General features: G+C 34.6%; 2 long non-coding RNA genes across 2 annotated transcripts; one reads left to right on the top strand and one right to left on the bottom strand.

Annotated features, from left to right (window-relative positions):
• The first annotated feature begins 1,973 nt into the window (after window positions 1-1,973).
• LOC103424965 (uncharacterized) lies at window positions 1,974-3,817 on the top strand. Its single transcript, XR_011584090.1, has 2 exons — window positions 1,974-2,792; window positions 3,308-3,817. It is a non-coding gene; the product is annotated as an uncharacterized lncRNA (long non-coding RNA).
• Window positions 3,818-5,607: 1,790 nt separating this feature from the next.
• On the bottom strand, window positions 5,608-6,640 carry LOC114826775 (uncharacterized). The gene is made up of 3 exons (XR_011571382.1): window positions 6,353-6,640; window positions 6,066-6,251; window positions 5,608-5,833 (listed from the first exon to the last, which is right to left on the bottom strand). It is a non-coding gene; the product is annotated as an uncharacterized lncRNA (long non-coding RNA).

Below are 6,640 nucleotides of genomic sequence, written 5' to 3'. Positions count from 1 at the left end.
AATCATCGTGTAGTCAAATTAGGATTTAAGAGGATTTTAAAGAATACATTCAAATCTAAGGGTAGTTGATTAGGATTTTAAAAAAGTCCACACAATTCTAGGGGTAGTGAGAATACCAATGATTTGCTAGGATTTTAATGGGAGAGGGATTTTGATGGATTTGAGGGTGGCGGTATAAATACCAAATACCATTAAGAATCCAACCATTACACCTTTGATTTCTTTTTGTGGTACTGTCTTCCACCAGAGACACAACTAGGTTTGCCTTCTCCTTCTTTCTTCTGTTTGCATACCAATCTTTCGTCGAATTAGGGTTTGTTTTCTTCAGAGTTTGTTTTGGGATGTATTTTTTCTGAAAGTCTTTTTAGAGGAGGAAGGTTGCATATATTCACAGCTTGGGCATGTTCTTACCCTCTTGATTTTTCTGTTCACTTTTCTTCACAGTTTCTACTTTGATTATTCTTTTGTTTACCAAGACAATCTTTTTCTTTAATAGGAGAGAAAATTTGAATTCACCAAAACTGTAACAATTTTTGGGTGGGTTAGACGCATGCAATTGAAAAAATATTGGGTTTTTTGTTTGAATTTGATTCAATTCGTGAATTTGCCAATTATGTTTGTTTCTGTTTGATTAGAAAATGGAAAGACATTGTTTTTGGGGAATTCCCTTTGTTGGTTTGGTGAGTTAGGGTTACGCAAATTTGGCCTGCAGGTTGTTTGATTAATGCTTCAAAGAAGTATCTGACGAATAGTTGGGTTTTTTTGCTCTTCTTTTTTGTCTAATGAAGTTCATGTTGGTTTTAATTGCTTTTTGTATAATATTTGTAATGTTGTGGCAATTTTTTACATGAATTGATGTTGCTTAGATTTTGGGTTGATATGTATAACTTATAATTTGAAATGGTGGAAGAACAAATTGGGAAGAAATGTATTAACCACTTGTAACTTTGATAAAAATTCATGAAAAAAGTCCACACAAATCTTAAGAAATCCATACAAATCTATAATTTAGAAATCCATATAAATCTACGAACATCTATATAGACTTGTAGAATTTATTAAAATCCTTTGAAATTTGTCACTTCAAAAAAATCTATTAAAATTTGAAATCCAAATTGACTACACCCCTAAGTTTTTAAGACGTATTGTAAATTTGTAATGACTGAATCAGCCAACGATCTTTGGCGTCTTACATTTTTATCTTAAGGCACGGCGCATGCATGTAGTTTAAGGTTTTCTGTAAAACATTTTGTTCTTAACAGAAAAAAGATCTTTAACGCGCGGTGCATGCATGTTGTTTAAGGTTTTCTGCAGTCCATTTCACACTTTGGTCCGCCTGGGGACTCATTTGAAAAAAGAAATTGGAAGGAAAATAAAACAGAAAGAAGAATGGTCCATGGTTGGTCAGTTCAAGCATTATCAACTCTTATAAGCTATAAGGCAAGTGTAATTCAACTCTTGAAATTGTTCTTTACAAATTGGGTAATTTGTTACTCTTTGCTAGCAAACATTTGGAAAGGGAAGCTGCCTTGCTTCTAAAACCTTAACTATGAAGTTACTAATTATACTTTAATCTGTTTTAGCCTTAAATTAGATGATAAGGATCCGATCCCAATTTGATGCTTATGGATTGACAAGTTTGATCCCATGGTTTGAATACAATCCGGATCCGCTGATTTGATTATAAACAGATCAAGGTTGATCCGTTTCCAAGTCTGCTCGAGGCCTAACCAAAAAGAGTTTTTTAGTGTACTAAGAATACGGGCCAGTACACCATATGTCATAATAAAAGTGAAGGAACACTTGAAAAAGAAATTCTCTCCACATGCATTTTGACATGTGATGTACCGATTAGTGTTCTAGTCACATGAAAAATTCTCTCCTAACCAAGCCGCACAACGAAACAATATTTTAATCTCTGGAATGAGGACGTCAAACCATTAATTAGTTGAAGATTAGCATTAGTGTGGGAGCATATTATCGCTCCATTAGTAAATTAACGAATCTTGTTTTATTTACCAAGTCACAAAGCATATGACATCAAATATTACATAACATATGAAAATATGGAGAGATTGGCATCTACTTTTTATAGGAGCTAACCTAGTTGGCCTCTCATCTATGAATTATCTTGCCCTTTGAAAGTATATATATGCATGTTAATGTGTGATTTGAGAGATTGGCATCAACTTTTAATGGCTGAATTAACTCCTGTGGATTCCCTCTAATTTGTATATTTTATAGATGAGTAATGCTAGAGAGATCACATATGTATATCGTATTTGTGTACCATTTTATGTGACAAGTAATCCATACAATCAACATTTAATCAGATAAATTTATTAATTGACATGGCATGTACACATCATTTGCCAAATGAGATAATACATCAAAGATGTGGCATGCACAAAAATATGGTCTCCTGAGCATTTTCCTTTATAGATATTGGACATGAATATTACACTTCAATTCATTTGTATTTTATAGATGTGTGTGTATATATAAGTATCGGATGTGTATTGCGAGTATGCATGTTTTACACTTCAGAGAGAGAGAGAGAGAGAGAGAGAGAGAGAGAGAGAGAGAGAGAGAGAGAGAGAGAGAGAGAGAGAGAGAGGAGATGAGAAGCATGGAAGGAGAGGTAAAACTCAATATCCCTGCAGAGAAAGCATGGGAAATGTACAGAGACAATGAGATCATTAGCAAAATAAACCCTGAAATGCTTACAAGTGCTGAATACATTGAAGGCGACGGTCACCCGGGAAGTCTCAGACTCTTCAAACTCGGTCCTGGTAACTCTCTAGCCTCTCTTCTCTTCTTTCCCAATGTTCGAAGAGGTTTAAAGTTCGAATCTCCTGTTTTATTGATAAGAAAAGAGAAAAATATATACGGTAGAATTGGCTATCGTCAGTCAAGTAAATAACTTGAATAGCATGTAAATATTATATTGATAACCTATTAGCGAGTTAGGGCTTGTTTATGATTTTATAAGAAACAGTTCTGCTCAAGTTATTTTGCTAAAAGTTTTGTTATTATAACTTGTAGAAAATTTTGTTAAAAATTCAAGTGCTTGATGACAAAGAACTTGGAAGCGTTCCATACGAAAGAACTAGAAAGAGCTTCATGTGAAGAATAACACAACACATGTTTTCAAAAAGCGTTTTAATTTAAGATCCATAAGTGCTATTAAGTTTTTCTGTTCAACGTAATAAAAAAAACATTTTCTGTTGTCATAAAACACTTTTACGATTCATGTGTGAGACCACAGCAATAACTTACGATAATATTCATGTCTTAAACACCGTAGCTGTGCGCAACTATGTAAAAGAATCAGTGGAGAAGATAGAGAAGGTAGAGAACGGTCGGTCTGTGACCTATCGCGTCATTGGAGGTGAACTGCAGAAAATGTACGATCCATACATTGTCACCTTCTCATTCCTTCCTGCCCAAGAAAAAGGAAAAGACGAAGAGATGTGCACTGCAAAATGGCAAGTTGAGTACGAGACACTGATCCCAACAACTCCCCCACCAGAGAAAGCAAGAGATGCTGCTCTAGCATTTCTCATGTGGTTTGATAGGTTTGCTTCAGCCTAAAAAAATGGAGAGAGACTTTGGTGCAGTGAGTTGTATGCTTCTTTGTCGCTATTTCTTTCTTAATATTACACATCAAATGAGGAGAGAGATAGACGCAAAGCGTATACTAGACTCTGTTGCATTAGTTTTCTTTGTTTTCACAATGGGAACAAGATGGTCCAATAATGTTGATGTCGTAACGAAAACAAAAATAAACATTGTGTTTGGCATTGAAGTTTGTAAATTTTGGTGGCGTTTTATGGTTTTGATCCTTAACCCCTTTTTTATTATTATTTTTTTCCAAATTGATTTATTAACTTTTAAAATCAAAGAGAAAAATAGTGGTTTCAGTTACAAAAGTTGGCATAAAAAGTCATATGTCAGGCGCTGTATGACTTTTTGAAGAACATTTCGGTCCTAGAAATTGGGTTTTATCCCCCCAGTTTCCGGCTACCCTCTATCTTTTTTTTCTTTTTTTCTTTTTTTTTTCTACCTGGAATTTTAAAAATATTCGAGAGAAATAGGTGGTAGCTAGTAATTCAAATTCTTTGACTAAATACTCTTGAAATATGTTCACATATATAATTCAATTGTGCCGATCTCATTCAGTTAATTTTTTTTCAAAGAAGGATTAGGTGAGATTAGCTCTTCGTTGATAGTCGTGTGAGAGGCACCAACTCTCTCCCAAATGGGAAATGACCGTCGCGTCCAAATACCACCACCCCCCGCGGCGCCGTCGTCCCCACTCTACTAGTTTTATTAATAATATGAAGAAAAAAAAAAAGTAAAACAAAGAGGGGAACTAGGCCAATACCCGCTGAAAAATAATTAACAAAAGTGATATGTTCTGTTTCACAAAATTTTCAACTTTAGTCACTTGAAATCATAGTTCTGCTGATCATTAGTGCCCTAGTCTTGGTCTAAAAGCTTTAAGATTTCACTGCCAACATCCACCTCCTCCTCATCATCGTTCTGCTCCTCATGGTATAGTACTTCACTGACAATATTGGATTTGATCTCCTGGTTGACATTCCCTCTGATCAGTCTCGGCTGCCTCCTTGGTTGTAACTTTTGTTTATTTATTACACGACAAAGAACATAGTTTGCCTGCAAACAGAAAACGCACGTACAAGATTAGGGAACTGTTTTTTACTTTAATCAACATATAATAAAGCATTTGAATCAATCCCCCACAATTAATCCCTCTCATTGCCACACAAAGAATGATTGAAATAGTTCTTAATCCACTGGTTATGGAGAAAATACAAATAAATTAATCAATATTCAATTGAGAAACTTTTTAAAAGATAACTTGATTAATTAAGATGATATATATGAAGAATTTAGACCATCTCCAATCTTGACCTAAAACCTAAAAATATTTAGCCCAGAAAATTTAGGTTTTAGCCCAGAAACAACTTTTCTACTCCAACCCTTTTAGCCTAAAATTTTAACCCCAGATAATCAAAAAATGAATTAAGGCTAATTTTTTTAAAATTAACTTTTAAAAAAAAATTATGTAGACTATCCTAAATTAATTTTATGAATATTTTAACATAAAAATATTCAAATTCCGATAATTTTGAAAAATCACTAAATCAATACATGAAAATCATGATAAACCACATCAACTTAAACAAAAAAGAAAAGACAATTAATAAATCACATAAACGATTTTACCCCACAAATCCTTTCTATTTTGATTGGTGCCAACGGCACCATCTTCACTAACAGAAATTCATGCCAAACATAAAGCAATATCTTCATCAAAGGTCCAATTACGACTTCTAACATACTCTTTTGCCATCTTGGAACGTCTTCAATTATTGTGAAGATAAATACGACTAAACCAAGAACTCGTTCATAGTACAACTACAACTCGAACGATACTAATTTTATCATAAACGGTTTTTACGACCTACGGAGATAGAACGCTACGGTGGTTTTTCATCCTACATCTTCGATTCACTTAACTGTTTACAGATATCAACAATACATACACATTTTCAATTTTCCACAGGCTCAATGCCTCTCTATAAGCACATTTCTTTAAGAATCACAACATACAAGGTTGCTCGTGTGAATACGAAAAAAATGGACGAACAGATTCGCCTGCCTGTTTGAAGGACATGATGTGGATCTCATAAAAATTGTTTGACAATCTTTTGTGTAGTCTAAAGAATACATAGGCACCTCACTTGAGTTCGAACTGTGTCTTTTTACTGTCAATCCTCGTGTTCATCATCCTCACCTTCAGAATCTGCGGTAAACATGAAAGGTAGCGTGAGCAGGTTAAAACATATGACATTAGTTTGAAAACGGACAAATCCCTAAAACCCTGGAATCATTTTTTTTTCCGGCCAATTGCTGTCATGGTTTCGTGCTGGTAATCCAATTTAACAAGGAAATTCAATAAGTATATGATATATTCTCTATGCCAATGTAAACGCCGAAAGGAAAACAGAAAAATTCTCTCTGCACATTTAACTAACCTGGTACTCCATATTATCCAGAATGGAAAGTAAATAAGACGTAGTACCGTCCAAGAGAGAACAAAACTAACAAAAGCAATGCCGGCAAGCATTTCAAAGCCACAATATTTTGACAACTTCGCAATTTCTAAAAACACATCAGATCCTTCATGGAGAGCTAAAATGACCGAGCCTACTCGAGAAAACCTGCAGAGGGGCAAAACAGATAATTAAGACACAAGAAAAGATAGAGGCTAGCCTGCATAACAAAAAAGCGAAGAAGCAAGTTGACATGCTTTAAAACTAACTTGAATATGTAAGACGCCACAATTAAAATCGTAGTTGCTAAATGATGAGACATTGACACTACAAAGTCAGAACGCCTTGTTCCCAAAACACCAGAGCAAAGGTGGAGTAGATGTAGAATCCAGCGGAATACATGTAAAGCGCCTTCAATTTTAATCTGCCAATAGGGAATATGTCAGGCCAGATGAGATGCAAAAGGCAATTGATTGTAGAGCAAAATTACACATATCATCAGACATCAAAGTAAACAAAACCTGATGTCTAAACTGAGTTAAGAGACGAACTTGGTT

The sequence above is a fragment of the Malus domestica genome, chromosome 09, assembly GCF_042453785.1.
Source record: "Malus domestica chromosome 09, GDT2T_hap1".
NCBI lineage: Eukaryota > Viridiplantae > Streptophyta > Magnoliopsida > Rosales > Rosaceae > Malus > Malus domestica.
The sequence above is the reverse complement of the archived record's forward strand: the minus strand, read 5'-3'. Positions and strand labels throughout refer to the sequence as shown.